At 38.1% G+C, this 21840-nt stretch overlaps 1 long non-coding RNA gene across 2 annotated transcripts; it reads right to left on the reverse strand.

Annotated features, from left to right (window-relative positions):
* Positions 1–510: 510 nt before the first annotated feature.
* Positions 511–17540, reverse strand: LOC132615884 (uncharacterized). Of its 2 annotated transcripts, none has more exons than XR_009572880.1 (2): positions 17243–17540; positions 511–781 (listed from the first exon to the last, which is right to left on the reverse strand). It is a non-coding gene; the product is annotated as an uncharacterized LOC132615884 (long non-coding RNA). The 2 variants fall into 2 exon arrangements; XR_009572881.1 differs by lacking the exon at positions 511–781 and adding an exon at positions 16029–16615.
* Positions 17541–21840: the final 4300 nt, after the last annotated feature.

The raw sequence follows: 21840 nt of genomic DNA on the forward strand, positions 1-21840 counted from the left end.
AAAACTATCCCAAAGTATACACCGGTCCAATCTCAACTACAATCAACGCACACAACATTCCATGTACTCAGTATCATTCTCAGTTGCACATATGACGTTAAAAAACTTTCGAATCAACCGTGACATCTAGCAGAGGAGGATATGCATGTCCTAGCCGTCTGCGGAATAAGTATTACAACAATTAGACTAGCTTCAACTCAACGCACAAATAAGGAATGAAAGAAGGGGAACCATCCTAGATGTTCAGTAGCCATAGGGTCATAAGTATGCGCGCCTACATACCCATGAAAAAGACTCTACTAAACACTACTCCATGGACCCGGGACTTAAACCCTAAGCTCTGATATCAACTTTGTCACGTCCCAAAATACTCGCTAGATGTGATTGGCACCCAGCAAACACCACCCGCTAGGCGAACCATATATCATACTCTTAATCATTTACAAAAGCACTAAAAGAAAATAAGTGCAGGTCCAACAACGTTATTAATGATAAAAATGCGAAATAGTCTCCAGTCAAATCCATAATCGATTTATGAAAATCAATCAACGCTAAGATAAAAAGAATCTCTAGCCCACATCCCACGCTAAGACCATGCAGTATCTAATAGAGTTACATGAGTTTGAGTGTCGGGCATGTAAACCCAAAATAAAAGAAATAACTAGAAATAAACTAGATAAAGCTGAAATGGCTGCCTCCATGAACAATGCGGTGGCTCACCTCAACAACAGAATCCACTCACGAAGTCTTCAATTACCAGCCTCGTTCTCAACGACAGTATCTGCATGGACATGCAGGTAAGGAGTGAGTTATACATAAATAAAACCTAGTAAGATCATCGACCCGCCACTTCAAATACCCCTGGAACAAGTGTTAGAAAATACAAACACACAACAAGCACAAAAATATTATGCACATGAATATATCATTATATAATGGAAACCAAGGTCCAAACCACTATTTATCAAATATATTATATATCTCAGCACAATTTACACTACGAACCGTCATAAGGGGCAGTTAAAGAATTAGTCAACACTGAATCTACGGCAACATACACAATGTGTCAAATATGTCAAGAAGCATACACAATGCTAAGGGAAGCATACACAATGCCCCAATATCATCAAGAAGCATACACAATGCTAAGCGAAGCATACACAAAGCCCCAATAATATAGAAGCATACACAATGCTAAGGGAAGCATACACAATGCCCCAATATAATCAAGAAGCATACACAATGCCCCAATATAATTAAGAAGCATACACAATGCTAAGGGAAGCATACACAATGCCCTAATATCATGGCTCACAACTATATCACATCACAAAATAATTTATAAAGAGAGTTTTGGATTATTTTAAAATAAAGTATATGCGGTTGGCCTTAAGGACCACCGATTCTGCCAAGCACACGCTCGGACCAACACATGGACCAGGCAGACAAAACATATTTTTAAAACAGGTTTTGAAAAGCAAGTACCCAAAGCCTAAAGTCTCACTTACCTCAAATTCACAATTCAAGCACACTTCCCAATAAATCAAAACTGCGTTCTCGAGTCTCCGGATTGCCTCAAACTACACAAAAACGGATTTAGAATGGTCAAAACCCTTAGGGTAAACCACTTCTATATTTTTAGAGTCTCAAACGGTTAAAGTCAAATTTTAAAGGACGAAAATGCCCTCTGGTCAATGTGTTCAAAACCCGACAAGACTTATGTTTTCGCAAAGGCCTTAATGAGAGGATTCCAACGATATATAGAAGTCTAAAATCCGACGCTATTTGCCCTTTCAAATCAATGATTTTGGTTGAAGAACCCTAGAGTTAAACTTTCTCAATTCCTCAAAATATCCCCATGTTTTCTCCACAAAAATTCACCCATAATTACTTAATAAACTTAAATAAAAGATTAGAAGCATTACCTTGATGATTAGGGTTGAAAATCCCTATTTGTCTCTTTTCTTTTCCTCTCTTTTTCTCACTCCCTTTTCTTTTCTTTCTCTGCGTATTTTCTGCTGCTTCTGCCTTTTCTCCTTTTGTTACATAGGCTTCCTTTTTCTTTTTAAATCATTCTTCTCTTTTCTTTCAAATTTGGGCTTCAGCCCTTCCTTTTAATTTTAATTTTAATTTTTTTTCCTTTACCTTTTTGGGCTTGGCCCACTAAATTCCTTCTTTTCTATTTTCTTTTTATTTCCTTTTAGCAAAAATTACCAAACAAACCCTTATTTAAAAAAAAAAATGAGTTATTACAAGTGGGTAATTTAAAATTGATCTCCTAGCATTTGTTTAAAGCTCTTCATTAACTGAAATGAACTCTTGATGGGATAATTAAGTACCATGTCTCTTTTAACTGCTGATTTCCTCTAAAATTTAAGAACTAGAACTCTGAGTGTGAGAGTCATAGCCTTTACCCTGTTCCTTTTCCCTCCTTTCTCCTTTACTTCTTAATCTTATGCTACCTTACTCCTTTATCCCCCATTGTTGATGTTGCCTATTTATAACCTAAAGAGTGTTATGTGTCCTTTGGTTATGCCATGGCTGTTTATGAGAATTGACACTTGATAGACCCTGCATTACCAAACTCTCTACTGCCTAAGCTGCTTAATACCTTATCTTTTGCATTAGTTGAACTTTCCTATGACTTTCCTGTCTTAAGTATACTGATAATTAGTTTTGAAGTTGCACATTATAGAACTTTTGCTTGCTTGTTTAGCCTGGGTTGGCAGTTGAATACTTAACTTTGAGATGCTGGGGATTTCTGGAAAAACCTTGAAGCTTTTATGTGATTTGTGTGTGTTGTTTTAGAGCTGATGTCAAATGAGTATATGGTTTATAGCAAGTGTATATGGAGGGTATGGCCTTCAAAGGGTTTTGCTCTTCATCTTAGAAAGTATACCAGTGGTATATCATGTATACCACAGCTTTGACACTTGGATAATTTGAGAAGAAAATTGAGTAGTATACTAGTGGTATATCATGTATACCACAACTTTGCAACTTAGGTATTTTTAGAAAATGGAGTAGTATACCAGTGGTATATCATGTATATTACCCCTTGACACGTAGAAATTTTTAGCTTGGGTTAGTTATTTGGGCTAGTCATATGCATTTCTATATTTGACCTATCATTACTACTATTTTAGGCCTATTTATATCTGGGTCATCTGGGTTGCTGGATGGCATCGATTATTATTAATGGCCAGGCCCGATAAGTTAAATTCATTTTGGCCTTGTAATAATTATTGTAGTCTTAATTTTGTACTTAGTTTGATTTATGAATGAGTACTAATACTATGTATACCCATTTGTATTCTTGTCCACCCAAACCATTTGGTGGGCCCCATTGTATCTAGATCTAGTCTACCAACTTCGAGTAAGAAATGGAGCGTACGTTTGGACCCGAGGATCACCCTAAATGCATAACACATTCTTATTGGGCTTGGTCGGCCCAATTCCTTATCTCTTTAGTTATGAATTTTATATTCCTATTTTGAGCATCTATTTTATTTATTGGAACATTTAAAAGTTGTTCTATAGTTTAAGAGTTGTCAAAACTTGACTTTTCAAAATATTACAATTGACTCGAATAAAGGGATATGACTCATACAACTCTCCTAAAATTAATACTATTTCGCAAACTTAGATAAAAACTGATCGATTTTTAAAATATGAGGACTGAAATCATTATTTTAAGACTTGTGGACTGATTTGGATTTTCAAAAACTTGGACTATCTAAAAAAGACTAAAATTGGTATAAAATTGATAAAATATATATATAGTCAACAAATGGACACTAATAGTATTCCTTAAACTATTTTCTACACTTAAATAAAAACTCTTTAAGAAACTTAAAACCTAAAACTTAAAAGAGTGGGCTTACGTAGTGTTCTACCTAGGTTAAAGGCCTTCGGGAGTTAACCTAGGTGTTCTAGTCCGAAACCCAAACGCCCAATTTTGGGCAAAACTTTATCACTTTCGTTTCTTGAAATGTGATATATTTTGTATGAATGACTAAACTCTTTGTTGCGGAAATATAAGCCAAAACAGTTTTTTCACTATAAACAATTCATATCTATAAAGACATACTATTAGAACCCGTAGGTCAACCGCATTTTACGGATCCTTAATACCGGCACCCGCATTTTACGAATCCTTAATACCGGGGTGCCTAACACCTTCCCCGGGGAATCACCAAATGCCTTGCCCATACTTTGGTTAGATTAGTCTTGTTTTAAAATATAGTCGTTTTAAATGAACCTTTTTCGAATTGGTTTTTCCTAATTTCCTAAAAATTAGGTGGCGACTCTAAACAATATCCATTTAGAGCACCATCACCTAGAGGTATATTTTTCCTTTTTTCCGGCACGATTGACAACCATACTTCCCCGGAACACTTTCCTTTTCAATAAGGCAAGTGCAAATCCGAATCGAAAAAAATACCCACTACAGTTGCAACGTATGTGATACTAGACGTGATACTTAGTGACTTATTCATGGTTGTGAATCCGTATCTATCAGTTATTAGTTATTGACTTGTAAAGAGGAAGGAATTGATACTGGGATATGTGTCCATGTGTGGCACGGTTGTCATTGATATACTCGTGTTGGCATTGATATCATGCATGCATGCATTCATACATATATACTATGATCAGGTTGCACGCCGCAACATATATTAGAGCGGGTTGCACGTTCAGCAACATATATTGGACCGAGTTTCTGTTCCACAACATCTATTGAACCGAGCTGCACGTCCCGTAAAACATATTAGATCGGGTCGCACGTTCCGCAACATAAATTGGACCAGGTTGCAGTTCCCTAATATATATTGGATCGGGTTGTACGCCGTAGCAGGTACATAGACTTCACGGGTCCCCCATGGGTCATAACTGTCGAGGCGTGGAGGTATTCCGCCAGGAGCATGTGTGTATCATTGCATTGTATTTCATCGCTCGTGCATTCATATTTCATTCACTTATACATATGATTTTGGTTGTGGTTACTTATTGTATTGTACGATGCGTGTGGACATTGACTTCCTGGTTGATTACTGATTTGAGATCGTCGAGTGCCTGATTAATACATACTTGGGGATTGATGGACTCGAGGAGTTGAGACTTTCTCCTAGGCTATGACTTGAAGTTACGGAGTACTATTGTTTGTTGTATTGGTGTTTGTGGTTATTCTGAGGAATCGTGGAAAACTTGACAGACTTGGGTTTAGGTGTTTCACCATAGGCTATGACTCGGCTATTATATCTTTATGTACTTGAGTTGTTATTCTTGGACTGTGTGGTGTTTATACTTGATTGAGAGCATGTCTATTCTTCAGTCGCTTCCTTTATATATGTTAGCTAACTATTGTCGACCTATGATGCCTACTCAGTACGTGTTGTTTGTACTGATGCTAACTTGTGACACTCCTTTTCGAGGTGTGGAGTGTGTGATAGGTTCTATTTCTGATCCTCGAGAGTGTTTTCCCGAGGCGGTGTTGTTGGAGACTTAGGGTGAGTTACTGCCAGATCTGCAACCCGGGTTTCCATTCTTAGAATACTTGTCCTATACTTCTAGACAGTATTCTTTTTGATGTTTTGAGCCTTATATGACAACATTCAGATAGTTCTTGTTATATATTCAGAACTATGGGTTTATTAGTAAATCTTGTACGGACTTAGACTAGATGCCTTGGGTAGAATATGTATTCCGCACTTATTCTCCTTAAATGGACTGTGTGGTGTTTATACTTGATTGAGAGCATTCCTATTCTTCATTCCCTTCCTTTATATAAAGGAAGGGAATGAAGAATAGTACTAAAAACTTAACGTGCTGAATACAAGTCTTAAACTCAAGATGTCTAAAAAAATTAAACCTAATCAGGTATTTATACAAGTCCAAAACTCAAAATTAATAAAACAAATCCAGCCCAAGTCGGCTTGTAACTCGACGAATCGTGGATGTGCATCGAAGGTACCGTCGAGTAACGACGATACAAAACGACAGTCTCATGACAGAATCAAGCTGCAGAACTTCAACCGTCGATGTAAATTGACGGATCGTCGAACATGTTGACAGTCTGTCAACCTTCTCCTCATTTTGCATCAAAGTTGCACAGTCTCTGAACTACTTTGATTAATCATGTCGACAGTATAGTTGACGGTCCGTCGAATAATGACGGTTCTGTACATGTACATAACCAATGCTTAGTCTTCAATTTCCTTATTTTCACTTGCTTTTTCCTTCAAACTTCTAAATACCCGCAACATACAAAAAACACATCAAAACTGACAAAAACTCACTCGAAAACAAAAAGAACTTAGAGTTAAAAAGCATCAAATGTGCCATAATTTCGCGGCACATCATCGGTACGATAAGTTCCATACTTATTTGCGAAAGGTTGTGAGACATTTAGGAAACTTCCAATTCTTTCATTCCTTCGTGCTACTTCATTCGAATTGGCATCTAGTGGATTTCAATTGGTATCTGAATGTAACGAACCTTCCGGTCGTTACGGGAAATGTAGGATCACCCCACCAAATGTAACCTTTCCAAGGGTAGAATGAGCCAGTAGAAACTAAATCGTGTGAGCTTATGAGCTGAAATTCCACTTTTTTGTGATTGTTGCTTGATTGTCTTGAGTCTGTCGGGGGGTGACGTAAAAAATTAGAACTCCGTTGGAAATTCTGAGGCCACGGATGAATTCATATTTATGTATATGTACATTTTTATTTTGTGTTTTTGAGGCCTCGGATGAAATGTTGGATGATAGGGGGAAAACTGGACAAAAGTCGAGCTCACTGCCCAAAATGGACCGCTGTGGCGGTGGGGTTACCGCTGCTCGGTGGCCGTTGTGGTGGGCAGTGGAACGCTATGGCGGTACCGCTATAGCGGTGGACCGACCGCCATAGCAGTCAAGTGGATTTCCCTTTGGTCCACTATAGCGATCACTTGACCGCTATAGCGGGACCGCTACAGTGGCCTGATGACCGTTGTAGCGGTCGACGAAAAACAGTGGCCCAAATTTTTTATACTTAGTCTCATATTCTCTATTCACAAAACACCAACACACTTCCCAACAAGCACCTAGGGTGAAATTCTAAGCTAGGGCAAGAAACTCTTAAGAGGTATGTTCCATCTATTCCCTTCTATCATTCCATTCTACTTCATGATTGTTATCCCCTTAATGGGTCTTTAATGGTGAAATTGAAATAGAAACCCTAGAATATTAATAAACCTTCTAAACTTGATCGGTTATGGTTATTATCACTTAGTTATCATCTAAAGGCATGGGTTAGTTTCTTTTAATCATGAATTGAACACTTAGAGTCATAAACTAAGTGAATGGAGACCTAAGGTTCTATAAAAATGGGGTCTTGACCATAAAAATTGCTTGTAGTGAGAATGTTGATAGAATATGATTATGAATTGATGATTAATGATTACTAATGCCCTTGATAGGCTGCCTAACACCTAGAAAATTATCCACCCCTTAAAATGGGGAAAAAGGGAAGGGTATTCTTGAATTGATACTTGTGACTCATTGAACCTTTTATTGTTAGACTTTGAGCATTTTGAGGCTTTAAGGAAAGGGAAAGCTGTAGCGGAGTGACTTGTGTTGTCCCGCTCTACATTGAGGTAGGTTACGGTCTACTTGAGTTAGACTTTGGTTAGTTGATTGTATGTTTGTGAATTCTTTAGGAGAAAGCATGTCTAGTTTTAATGCATGAGATTGTATGGCTAAACTCCTATGTGATTGTGATTGAGTGATTGTGTAGGCTTCGTACCACTATTCCTGTGTGTTGATTCTGCAGTGGATGTATTGTGATGAGAAGCTAATAAGATATTCTCGACGCTATTGTGACATGGAATGATGATTTGAGTATTGATATTGAGAAGGTAAGAAACATTGTTCTGTAAAGAGGTATGAAAAGGCATATATGTGACATAGATTGTGGGCTCGTGGTCCGAGGTCAGTTCCGAAAACGAGAGATATGTTGATCTGTCCCGCGTTCGAGGTTCGTTCCGAAGCAGAGGTTTGTGCTCGGGTCTGAGGAGGATTCCAAAACGAGTGGTACATGGACACCATGGGTCTCCTGCAGGTCATGACTACTGAGCAATGACATCAGTTAGCATGTATGTACAGTTAGTGTGGTCATTGTGGTAAACTTATTTCCGCTGTGGCTTACATAACTGTGATTCTTCACAACTTGGTGATTTGATTGTGATTATCCTTGGTTGACTTGCTGTGGTTTAATGATATTCATGTTTGTTGACTGGCTTGTTTATTCTATTGATTTTATGAAATAGGTATGATACTAATTTTAGTCAGCCTATGATATCTACCGGTACATAGTGTTTGTATTGATACTACCTTGCTGCATTCTTTTGAGTGCAGATTGTGATACGGAGACTGCTACCCGCCCTCACATCTAGCGTGAAGGACGTTTGCTGATAGATTTAGGGTGAGCTTCTTCCCATGCCAGGCCGCCCGAAGATCTTATTCTGATGCTGTCTTTTCTTATTCGGGACATTATGGATATTTATTAGTCAGATTTCATTCCTTAGACATGTTTTAGATTAGAGTCCTGTACGATGACTTTCGGATTTTAGGGATTTTGTAATAGTTAGGACTTCCGCACTTATTTCAGTATTTTATGGCATGACTTATTTTGTTCATTTGATGTTTGAATGAGTAATAACTTATTAGATTGGTTAATATAGAACCGGATTTGAATGGATACATGTCTTGTGTGTTGGTTCGCCCGCTACGATTTAGTTGGGTACCAATCATGGCGGGATGGGTCGTGACACTGAATATATTTATCTTAATCACCCATGGAAGGTGGGAACTCATTCTTTAATTCTTATGTGAGTGGTTCTGTTATGACGTGGCTTGGTACGATATGAGATGTGTAATCCTGATTCAGACACATGACTAAGTTCAGCTTCTAGTTATAGCTCGAGGTTTCAGTTGTGTGGGATCGTGGTTAGACTTGTCTATTGTGAGGGTTTCTTGAGAAATGGGAAATATCGTACAAAGAGTCAAATGATCTCCATGTTTTCAGCGTTGGGTGCTCGAAAGTGGCAAAAGTGCATTTATGGCTTAACAAGACTGATTTGTTCGATGATATGATTGGTTTGGGAAAAGTTTCAACTTCATCAAGGTATTATAATGGGGTGCGTGGCACGGGTGTACTAACGGCAACTAACCTATTCATCAGTGGCAGGATATTTAGAAGTCGATATGAGGGGACGAGTGTAAGTTTGGTAAGGATCATCGGATTTGGCAAAAGTATAGTGATCGCGTGTAATAAAGAGATGTTGAGAATAAGGACATAAAGGACGACTTTTGTGGAAAACGTGTAGCGAAATAGTATTTCTTAGGGTATTTTGTTATGAGTATTTTTCGTGTTAATGGGACGGACGCGTAAGGAAGAGGATTTGGATAGATTAATCTCTACTATTAGGAAGGGAAATTTGGTATCTGACGTGTTTTTCAAGATAAGTTGCAATTGGTACGAGAGTGGATTTCGTATTCGGTCGTGAAAAGTTAAGTTGCGCTTCGACGTGGCTATATGCTAGTGGTTGTGGGTTCCTCCAGGGAAAATACTATCAGTTCCATATCGGGAAGAAATGTTACTCGTGATGAGTAGAGACTTAAGATGTTGGGCAGTTGTGGTCCTGGTCCTTCAGTAAAGGGTATGTTCAGCGGGTCTTCATGTTAGAGGAATGGTTAAGATATCGTGGAATGAGGAGCTAGTTGATTTGAGAGTTATGTTGCGGTCATACTTGGTAGAATAGACATAAGGGTTCAATGATTAGGTTTGAATAAATTCGAGTTGTAGATAAGATTTCGGAATTTGAGTCAAGGGAATTCAAGCAGAGGCACCTTGATAGAGATACATGAGGACATTAGTAGGACTATGTATGTGGTATGCTGGATTTAGAGAGTATTCGGTTTAGAATTGAGCTAGTTAAGGGAACTCTAATGTGTAGAGTATGTGGCCTACTGCTATCTCTAGGATTGACTAGGCTAGTTTGCAAGACTTATGATTATGCGGCATTCTATTGTGTGGGTTAGATAAATGGTTAAACGGTAATGATTATTGTGATTTTATTAGAAGTTAAGGAATTGAAAAATCAATAAAAGGTATAGTTGATTGAGAATCGATAAGAATGAGGTACATCTTCGGGATTACTTAGGTCAGTATGGATTGTGGTGTTGTTTTCTTGCATATTTCAGAAGGGGTATGATTGTTGAGTACGCTCAAAGAAGGAAGCCTATAGAAATGGACTAAGTGATATGACAGAGTTCCGTGAGGTTTCGTGATCAGCGACTAGTGAGAAGCAAATTTTAGGTAACCCACATGTTAAGGCTTATGGAAGTGGCTTGTGTGATACATAGTTGGGTAATTTCATAACACTCTTCAGTGGATGAGTTAGTGTGATTTAAGAGAAAGGAATTGTGGAAATCCCTATTATGTGAGGGCTAGAGTTATATTTTCGAGATGAGATCGTATTCGTGGTAGTGTATTATGTCGCAAGTAATGCTGACTGGATAGCTTGGGTGAACACTTTTGGACATTAAGGTGCGTGAGGTTTAGAGCGGTAGTTGTAAGGTTTGATACTTTCAGAATTGTTATGGGCCTATCGAGGTGTTACAATGGGAGATTCGATGGTTAAAGGGGTATTATATCAAGCTACATGTTTTGCGTCGAAAAGTTCGGGGTTGTATCAGATTTGCGTATCGGGTAAAGGTTGAGAAACATAAAGATTGCAATTATAAGGTATAGTTCTTCGGTACTGTTTGACAACTTGGAAAGGACTCAGCTTTTGGAGTCGAGGGTGATAGACATGATTGATTATGCATGAGTAGAAAATTAGAATTGGCTGCCACAAATTTGTGGTAGGACTGTGATTAGTTTCGGAAAGTTGGAGTCAGTTCGAGTGACTATTGGTGGTAGTCAGGGGTTGTGCATTCATTCCGGGTCAGAATTGTTCGATCAGAGCATGATGGACTATGTTCATATTTCCAGGAGGACTTATGGGTTCCCAGTAAATCACCTTCACGAATTTGATGAGTTACATTTCAGATTTGAGGTATGATAAGTTTACCGAGCTTTATCAGGGCTTGCGAGTAGACTTGATGATACTTTACCAAGAGCATCTACTCAGACAGATGTAATGGTTTACGTTAGTACTTGGTAATAATTTGAGGAGGTACTATGGCTGCGAAAGGTCTTTAGAGTGATCAGATGGTTTCCTACGGACTTAGCTCCGTGAGCTATTCAGTGGTATGCTTCCTGTATTGTGATTTGAAGGTTTAAGGAGACTTGGAACTAGCGAAGTCGGCTATAAGTAAAATCAGTTTGATGGAATTACTTAGAGTTCTCCGATAAAGAAAGAATTCTTTTCTAGCAAGAGTAAGTCATGGTTTCGGGCTTGTGTTTATGTATTTTTAAAAAATCGTGGTGCGAAGAACTGCTTTAGAAGGGTGAAAGAAAAGTTAGCGAAATTAGAATATTATACCGGTTCAGAGTGGACTATGATTGTGTCTACATCTAAAGGTTTGTATTTTTTTGAGGAATGTTTATGGGACCTACCGTTCGCATTGAGAGGTATGGTTATATTGAATCAGAGAATTGCAGCAAAAGTAGTTCTTATATTCGGGGATTAGTTATGAGAGAAATTCGAGTATGGAAATATGGAAATTGGGTCTCGTAACCAAGCTAGAGGAAGTTTTCACTAATAAGGTGAACGAGTAGTGATATGGTGCACTTCGTGCCATGGAGGCTTTCGTGCTACTATATTAAAGATTCCTTTGTTACTGTTAGCCTTCGTACTCTCTTCCTTCGTTCGAGGACGAATGATTATTTAATTGGTATATGATGTAAGGACTCGTTTGGTCGTCACAGTGCTTTGACCCATTTACCCTCGTTGACCCTTCTCCGAGCCTTGTTAGTATAATTTTAACCCGCGGGGATAGGCGACACGATTCCCGAGGTCATCAGGCGAGTCTTAGTGTGATTTGAAAATTTTGAAGCTTTAAAGTGAAAAATGTTTGACCAATAGTTAAATTTTGTGTAAACGGACCTTTTCGAAATTTCGTCGATTCCATGAGGTCCAGATGGTCAATTATGACTTTGTGGGATGATTGGTTCAGTTCCCTAGGCATTTGGGAGCGTTTTGTACCCTTGGTTGGAACTTGGTTTTAGTCATTTGGGGGTTGACCGAGTCAACGCGACCTCCGTTGAGAATTTGAGGGCAGAGGTGGATTCGTAGCCCATTCTTATATTTGTATGCATATTTGGTTTGTGTCCGGGAGGTTCCGGTTGGGTTTCAGGTGTTAGCTCAAAGAATTGAAGACACCAGAAAATTCTTGTATCTGGTGTGAGCGCATTCATGCTGAGGGAGCGCGATCGAGCTAGCGGAATGTTTTGGTCAGTGCCAACGACGCTGGGTAAGCGTAATCGCGCTGAAGGAAATTCTGGTCAATGCCAAAAGGGGGTTGTGCAATCGCGCTAATAGCGCTTCAGGTATAAAAACAGGCAGAATCGGGATTTTAGGGTTATTTCACCATTTTTGGAGTTCTAGACCTGGGATTTGGAAGATTTTGGAAGGGTTCTTCAAGATTCTCGCGGGGGTAAGCTTCTAACGATCCTTTTTCCATTCTACCTTCAATTAATATGGATTCCCATCATAGAAATTATGATTTGAACTTAGAAAATAGGGATTTTTCATGGAAATGGGTTTTCAAGTAAATTATCAAATTGAAGGTCAATTTGTGAATGGGTTTCAATGATTTTCGAGATTCCTACTATTTAGACCTTGGGTAAACTAATTTCATTTTCAAATTCCAACTATGCCCTTGTAGGCTAAAGGTTACCTTTTTGAGTTCGTTTTTGGATTTCGTATTAAAGTATAGCAATATGGGTATCATTGGACTCGTTTAGACTGCTAGAGTACTATTTTTACTATATTGAACCTGATTTTTCAAAGAAATTTCAGTTTTCCCCTTGGGGCTCGGGTTTGGCTATTTTAGGTCCATTTTTAGGGTTCAAATAAAAGTATGACAAAATGAGTATCTAAAGATTCGTCTTTTGACGAAGAATTCATATTTGATAGACTTTGAGTATTTGAAGGCACTCCATAAAGGCAAAGCAAAGGTTTGATTGTTCGTGTGTCTTGGTCGACTACAAGGTAGGTTACGACTTACCTTATGGTTAGACTTCGGTTAGTAAAGCATATGTAGGGTTAGTGATTGTCGGAGACAGTATGTTACATCTTCGGGTATGAAGTTGGGATGGATTACCTAGGTGTACTGTTGTTTGATTATGGCTTTTTGCCTTGTTGTGATTTATTTGGCTTGTTACCTTGTTGTGATCTATTGGCTTGTTGCCACGTGTGTGATATTAGACTTGATGCTTCGTTATCTTATCATGATTGTGAAATTGCTATCCCTTACTTATTGGGTATTATCTTGGATAGAGAAAAGAACTTGACTTGTACTGATATCGAGAGATGTGTCTATGTGCAGAACGATTGATTTGATATGTTGTCATCATTCATTGATATTATGCAGTGCACACATTCTTATCTTTCATGATACTCTGATATGAGTTGAGCTTGGTATTGTTGTTGATTATGGCTTGTTTCCTTGTTGTGATCTATTGGCTTGTTGCCACATGTGTGTGATACTAGACGTGATACTTAGTGAATTATTCATGGTTGTGAATATGTATCTCTCAGTTATTGGTTATTGACTCGTAAAGAAGAAAGAAATGATATTGGGATATGTGTACATGTGTAGCACAATTATCATTGATATACTCTTGTTGGCATTGATATCATGCATGCATTCATACATATATACATGGAACGAGTTGCACGCTGTAACATGTATTAGACTAGGTTTCATGTTCCGCAACATATATTGGATCGGATTGCACATTTCGCAACATATATTGGACCGGGTTGCACGTTAAACAATATATATTGGACCGGGTTGCACGTCCCGCAATATGCATTGGATCGAGTTTCACATTCCCTAACATATATTGGATCGAGCTATAAGCGGCAGGTACATGGACTTCGCGGGTCCCCTAAGGGTTATGACTGTCGAGGCATGGAGATATTCTGCCCGAAGCGTGTGTGTATCATTACATTGCATCGCTCGTGCCTTCATATTTCATTCACTCATACATCTTATTCTAGTTGTGTTTACTTATTGTATTGTACGATGCGTGTGGACATTGACTTCCTGGTTGATTGCTGATTTGAGATTGCCGAGTGCCTGATTAATACATACTTGGGGATTGATGGACTCAAGGAGTAGAGACTTTCTCCTAGGCTATGACTTGAACTTACGGAGTACTATTGTTTGTTGTACTAGTGTTTTTGGTTATTCTGAGGAATGGTGGAAAACTTGGCAGACTTGTGTATAGGTGTTTCACCATAGGCTATGACTCGGCTATTATATCTTTATGTACTTGAGTTGTTATTCTTGGACTGTGTGGTGTTTATACTTGATTGAGAGCATGTCTATTCTTCAGTCGCTTCCTTTATATATGTTAGCTAACTATTGTCGACCTATGATGCCTACTCAGTACGTGTTGTTTGTACTGATGCTAACTTGTGACACTCCTTTTCGAGGTGTGGAGTGTGTGATAGGTTCTATTTCTGATCCTCGAGAGTGTTTTCCCGAGGCGGTGTTGTTGGAGACTTAGGGTGAGTTACTGCCAGATCTGCAACCCGGGTTTCCATTCTTAGAATACTTGTCCTATACTTCTAGACAGTATACTTTTTGATGTTTTGAGCCTTATATGACAACATTCAGATAGTTCTTGTTATATATTCAGAACTATGGGTTTATTAGTAAATCTTGTACGGACTTAGACTAGATGCCTTGGGTAGAATATGTATTCCGCACTTATTCTCCTTAAATTGATAATGAGAATTATTATTAATTACATTGTTCTTCTGCATTTGTAGTTTATATGTTAGGTAAAGGGAAGGGTTCGCCTACCAAGGTGGGAAGTGGTAGGTGCCCACACGACTAAACAATTTTGGGTCGTGACAATAATAAGGAAGTTTCCAAAAAAAAATTCTTCTATTCTACTACTCTTTTTTTCACCCTTTCACCTTTAAAGTAACTTCCACATCACAACTTTTTCCAACCATCACCCCCAAACTTAGCTTTTAGCCAATGTTTGCACTTTCAAAACACTTATGGAGGTAGGATGTCAAAAGATAGGTCAATAACGAACAAAAGGTTAAAGCTTGTAATATGGCTGCCAAAGAAAAGGTTAGAGGCTCAAAGGGGTTGACTAGGAAAAATATGCAAGGGTAGGAAATTTAAGGCACAAATATCTTTCAAGGAAGGCCTAACATCATTTTTCAAACCAAGTGTAGTGTAAGATTTCGCCTTGAAACTCATTCCGGGCAAGTTCTAGACCATAAATAATACAAAAGAACTCAAAAACGAAATCTCACCACACATGGCACATGCAAACTCAAGTGAAATGTATCCAAAATCCAATTGAAACAAATGAACTCAAAGAAAGTCACTTATAGTCTAAAGACGCCATTTAGTGAACAAAAGAGTCAAACATTGAATCTAAAAGTCACAATAAAAATCCTTACTTCAATCATTTTCTTTTTCAAAAAATTAAAAATCCATATGCCAAGGTTTAAATAAGTTGGTACAGAGCAAGACTAAATTAGCCAAGGGGGAAAAAATCACATCCCAACACCATTTTTACTTCTAAACTACCTAACACTCACTTCTACACCTAACCTACAAGGCTTATTTCCCTTAAGAAAGTACCCAACTATCTATCATAGGGACAAGCCGACTCAAAACTACCTAAAAACACCGAGTTCAAAATACATTAGCATCATTGAGAAAAGAACCACGGCAAAGAAAAGCCAAGGATATCGCTAATACACGACATATCATGGGCATACAAAAAACTAGCATATCATACTAATATAAGAGTGTCATAAAAAAGACCAAAACAAAGTCAATCTAATAAATTATCATCCATCATGACATATCACATCCCATCACAAAAATATCCATCAAACAAAGCCTCCCCTAACTTAAAATGTTGCATTGTCCTCAATGTAACTTCATAATTAAAGCAAAAGTTAGGAGGGACCCCTGGAAAAAAAATGGTGTCACGAATCTCGATCATAAGGGTAAGGAAGTTGTTACTTGTCTCCTTGAGCTTTTCTGGATGAACTAGAAATCATTGAACAACAAAAAGTACCCCGCATTCGAACTTCTGTTAGCGAGGCTCCTTCTTGCTGTTTCAGGATGAATCAATTTTTTTTTTCAGAATAGCTTCAGGCTATTTCCTTCTCCAACAAAACTGGACAAGTGTTTTTCCAGGTGAACCACTTCCTTTTTTAGCTTGCACAAATCATTTTCAATTCAAGGAATGCAGGAACACCACACACAAATCACCCTTCTCAGTAAAACACTTCTTATCAATCAGTCACAAATTCAGATTCCCATAACCATTTATGTGCTAAGGCATTTCCGAAAAAGAACATAGAATCAAAGAATAAGCACCCAGCACGTCGTAGAATCATATGGATTTTGTCTTTCTCCCTGTCAAAAAGTCACTTTTCAATCTTGTAAGTTATGTAGAAAACTCATTTCAGACTTAGTCCATTAACCAATAAAAAACCTTGTTTGACTCAACCAGCAAATGAAAGCATAAACTCATACACACTTGAAACTAATGTGGAACATATAGGGTGTGACAATTAACTTCAAAGTACCACACGACTTCAGAAGCTCTTTCACTCTTTAGAAACAAGGAAATGGCACCTCCTACTTACAACTGAAGCCGAACTACCACACGCACACTTTTAAATGTCACCTCATATCGCTCGGTTACTCAGACTTCGCTGACGAATAAAATAGTGTCTCAGACAATATGTTGAACAGGTTGAGGGCATAGTTTAACCAATGAATTGTGTGCAGGTGCCACAGAATATTCACCCTCCCAAAAACATGGGAATTAATAGTTCAATCAAGAATAGGTAAATTTCAATCAACCAACAGTAGCAGAATTTCTCAATTTGAGCTCAAAATCCATGTCAAATGAGCTCAAGTAAAAGAATCGAAAAAGAAAAAGAAAAGAGAAGAACAATCTGCTACCAGAGAGAGCGAGGGAGAAAGAGAGAATTGAGGTGATGGAGAGAAGAAGAAAATGAAGGAGAGAAATTATACCTGGACGCTGGTGCCCTGCGGTTGTGATGGGTGTGAGGAGTGGCGAGAGCATCCTTTTTTTTTTTTTTTTTTTTTTTTTACCAGTTGTAGGAAATAAGGGAAAGGGCTGTTATTTAGGCATAAGTGTAAAAGTTTTAGAAACTTACCTGGGCCTACTCACAATGCACATTGCCTCACTTGTGTGCTCTTTTAATTTCCAGAAGCAATTTTTTGCTTTATCTTTGCATTGTTCTGCCATTTCAGTCACTCAAAACTCTAATCAAATAAATCCGAAAAAATGTGAAACTTGGTAGATTAGTCACAAACAATAAAATAAACTATTAAAAAAAAGAAAATTTCAAAATTGACTAAATTTTTTGAAAACGAGGGGTTGCCTCCCACCAAGCGCCGCATTTAACGCCGTAGCACGACGTGTGTTAACTTTACCATTTTTTCCTCCACTTGGAGGATATGAATTTTCGCCCAAATTTTGAATCAAGATTCCGATGATGCTCGTGAGGCAGTGGTAGAAAAGCAAAGAGGCCAAATCTCGGATGTCGCATTTTGCACTTGTTGACCTTTAAGTGAGACTTGTCATTTTGTCTTTTTGGCATGACAAACTTCAAATTAAAAACATCTTGTTCTTCACCTCCAAAATTCTCCATAGGCTCGGTTATTTCAATTTTCATATCATCCTCTAAGCACAATATTGAAAAATGTTTTGAATGCAGTCTAAGACGCTCAATTTTTAAATTTGCCCTATCTTTGACATCCTCACCCACAAATGAACTAGAGTCAATTTCAACATTTTCCATGACACTGATTGAACCTAATTCCCTTTCTTCTTTGGCATCTCCAATAAGTATGGATTCGGTTGGAGGATGTTCAATTCTTGATTCCTCATTTTCATGGTTGGCCTCCAACGTAGGCATTATCTTCTCATATTGAGCATTTGAGAGTTCATCTGGATATTGTTCAAATGCCCATAAAGGTTTTTTGTGTTCATTCATCAAGCCATTTTGGAGACTAGTTTTCAAGTACTCCTCCAAGACTTTTTGCTGTTCATTTCCTCCTTCAAGTAGACATTCCGTCATGAGCTTAAAATCTCCATTTTGACCAATCTCAACTTCTTCCACTTCCATATACTCAAAGTAGAATCGTCATAGTGGGGGTTTGGGGAAAATAAGGACATGTAAGCACAATTAGCCAAATGACCATTTTGACCTCCACATCTATCACATATGCTCCACTCAAGGGTTAGAGATTGTGCGCACAATCTTCCCCGGGGAGACTTTAAACAAGTTTGCCAAGAGTGGGGTCCTCACAATAAAGACATAGGTTATTAAAGTATGAACATCTACCATCCGACCCATTTTCATGGAATCATGCCATTTATACACACAAAAGTAAAATAAAATAATTACACAAATATTCACAAGTTTGGACCAAAGCAAGTTAGCTTATTTCCCAAACTAGCCTAAATATGCCAAATTGTTCCCCGGCAATGGCGCCAAAATTGATAATGTCCAAGTCCACTCCTCAAAGAGAAAGGGTACACGGTTGTCGCAATATAATTTACCCAACTATGAGTTGGGGTCGATCCGATAGAGAACAATATAAAGGCGATTAAGAAAGTTAAGGATTTATCACCAACTAAGCTAAGCCAAACACATTTTTAATATTTGATTTTTGGTTTAAGAACTAAAAAGGATAAAACTAACTAGAAAGCGGACAAAATGATCAATGGCCACAAGCATGAATACAAGGGACTCTCAAGTAACAATCCAATGTATTTTATGATTTTATAACTAAGTGTGAGTCTATGTTAAAAGATAATGATTTCTAAAATCTCATTGAAAGTCTTCCAACCAAATCAATGAATTTCACTCTAAGTTTTTCCAATCCTTAGAGTGTTATATTAGGCACAATCAATTTAACCCCAAGTTAATTATCCTATTCCTAGCTCAATTAGATGAGGTTTAAAGCCTCAAATCTTTGTTAATTAATCTTTCTCAACCTCAATTTTTCTCTTTTGAGCTCAAATCGAAGTAAATGGGCAAGTCCTAGGGTTAGCTAATCTTTTAAGAAACAATAAAGAACAAGATTAATTAAAGAAACAAAGACCCACTTAATTAAAAATAAAAATCATTCAATACATAAGCATAACAAGAGTTTTAATTCAAAACTTGGACAATGAATATTTCATAAACAAGATTCAAGTAATGGAATTGATTACTAAACACTTAGATATTCAATACATAACATGGAATTGAAGAAAGGGTTAAGAATTTGCTCATTAAAGTGTTCCAATCTTCTCTTCCAAAGTGTTGGTGATGCAACCCTAGCTCCCCAAGCTTGAAAATGGCCAAAGATGAGAATAATTGCTCCGAAGTCATGTTCTTATAGCTCCCCAATTTTCCCACATCAAAATATGACCAAAAGAGCCCTAAATATTCAGTTTGCAGATCTGGCCCTTTTTTGCCTTTTAGCCACTTTTTTTGTTTTCTTCAATTTGGTCTCTTTGGACTTGTTTTTCACTTGGATTCTTCCTGATCACTTCTAAAACACACAAAACCTATAAAACGGAAGTAAACAACATTAAATGCACTACTTTCTCAATCAACATAGCAAAAATCTAAGATTAAAGAAGAGATAAGTTGGTAAAATACCAACTTATCAACCTCCTCCGGTCATTTGTTTGCATGAAATGGCCCTCTTAGCAGTTTGATATGAATGACCCTTTTGGCATGTAGATGACAGATATGGCCCCTTTGGCTAAATCATCTTTCTTTCGTCCTTTATTGATTGTGACCCTTCTGGCCGGAAGTTTGCCCTTGTGGAGTTCATCCTTTGTAGCCCTTGTGAATATATATTTGCCTTGCGGCATTTTGACCCTTTTCAGCCCTTTCTAGCTAGATGTTTGCAGCATTTCCATTTGCGGCTAGATTGTGGTCCAGAACTTCCTCAGATAGGTTGCTTTCACTTGTTATGAACAAATAAAATTAGATAAATGGTCGTCTTGCTGACGACACTGGGGACTCGCATCAGAAAAAGATAGTTTTCCATAAAGTTGATCCATGTTGTCTTCAATTGCGTCCTGGCTTCACTGGTTTGGTTTGCTTCCTTAGGCCCGATGCTCTTGGGTTTGGCAATTCGAAAAGATGAATTTATCTTAAAGCAACATATATATTTGTTGATCAAAAGCTTTCGTGTTTTTCGTTCATAAAAGAAATGTAAATTTTAAAACTGTCTAAATTATTTGTCATGACACGCGCACTTAAATGAGGACTCTTCCACCCTTTGCCGCATCTTGGTGGTTGAAGCTGCAACTCCCTTGTGTGGAATTTTTAAGATCTTCTCAAAAATTCTGCCCCAATTTAAATCTCAGTTCGGTGAACTCTCGCTTTGAATTCTTATGTAAGAAATTTTGAGACTCTCTCAAAATTTCTGCCCCAGTTTAGGGTTTCGATTCAACGGTCTCTTAGGTGTGAACTTGTTGAGGGAAGGATCTCAAAATTTCTGCTCCAATTGGAGATATTGATTTGGCTGACTCTTGGGCTGAATTTGATAGACCCTCTATCACGACCCGACTCGGGCCGCGACGAGCACCCGGTGCTAGCCCACCTGGGCACCCTCTTAGCTTACTCTTATGCTTACATCTAGGTGAGCCACATAATTATAAATGCATTTCCATTCATTCGTCAACTAGTCCCATTTGGACAACAGCACATTTGTATCATCATAAGCACTTATGCCACATCAATGTACATGGGCCAACGTGGCCGACAAAATGATATACAAAACATAGGCCGACAAGGCCAAACACATCTACCCACACACACACACATGTCTACGAGCCTCTAAGAGTATAACATATCACATTAGCGGGACAGGACCCCGCTATGCCCATAATTATATGCACAAAAGAATGAGTACCCAAAAGATATGGCTCCGAAGGAAATGGAGCTCTCTATGTAATCTCCGAATAGGCAGCTATGGATCAAGTCTGTCTCCCTGTGCACCTACGGGCATGACGCAGCGTCCACAAACAAAAGGACGTCAGTACGAAGAATGTACTGAGTATGTAAAGCATGAGCAACATCAATAAATAAGCATCATGAACAACATATGAATTATCATAGGAGGGGAAGACAATAATATCATCGTCATAGCACTTACCTTCCTTTCGTAGGACTTTCTATTTTTCATACGTATTTGTACACCTACGTCATCATCCGTATTACATAATAGTACTCGTACCATACTTGTGCTCATATTCGTATACATGTCCTTATTCGTATTCTTATACATAGTCTTATCACATTCATATTCATATTATATACACAGTTATTTCATATACATAACTTTTACATAGCATACCCGACCTCATAGGATCGGTGTTTCATACATACTTGGCCAACCAAGGCTCAAGGTTACTCATACCTGGCCCTACCAAGGCTTCAGGGTTATCCGTACCATCTGCAGAGGTGTGCGCACGTTTCGTAATCGTATACATACTTTATACATATTCATATACATATATCCTACCCGGCGTTATAAGCTCGGGGTGTCATTATAGCCCTTCATAGGCACATGTAAGTATAATAGCCCGTAGGCAC

The sequence above is a fragment of the Lycium barbarum genome, chromosome 10, assembly GCF_019175385.1.
Source record: "Lycium barbarum isolate Lr01 chromosome 10, ASM1917538v2, whole genome shotgun sequence".
Taxonomy (NCBI): Eukaryota; Viridiplantae; Streptophyta; class Magnoliopsida; order Solanales; family Solanaceae; genus Lycium; species Lycium barbarum.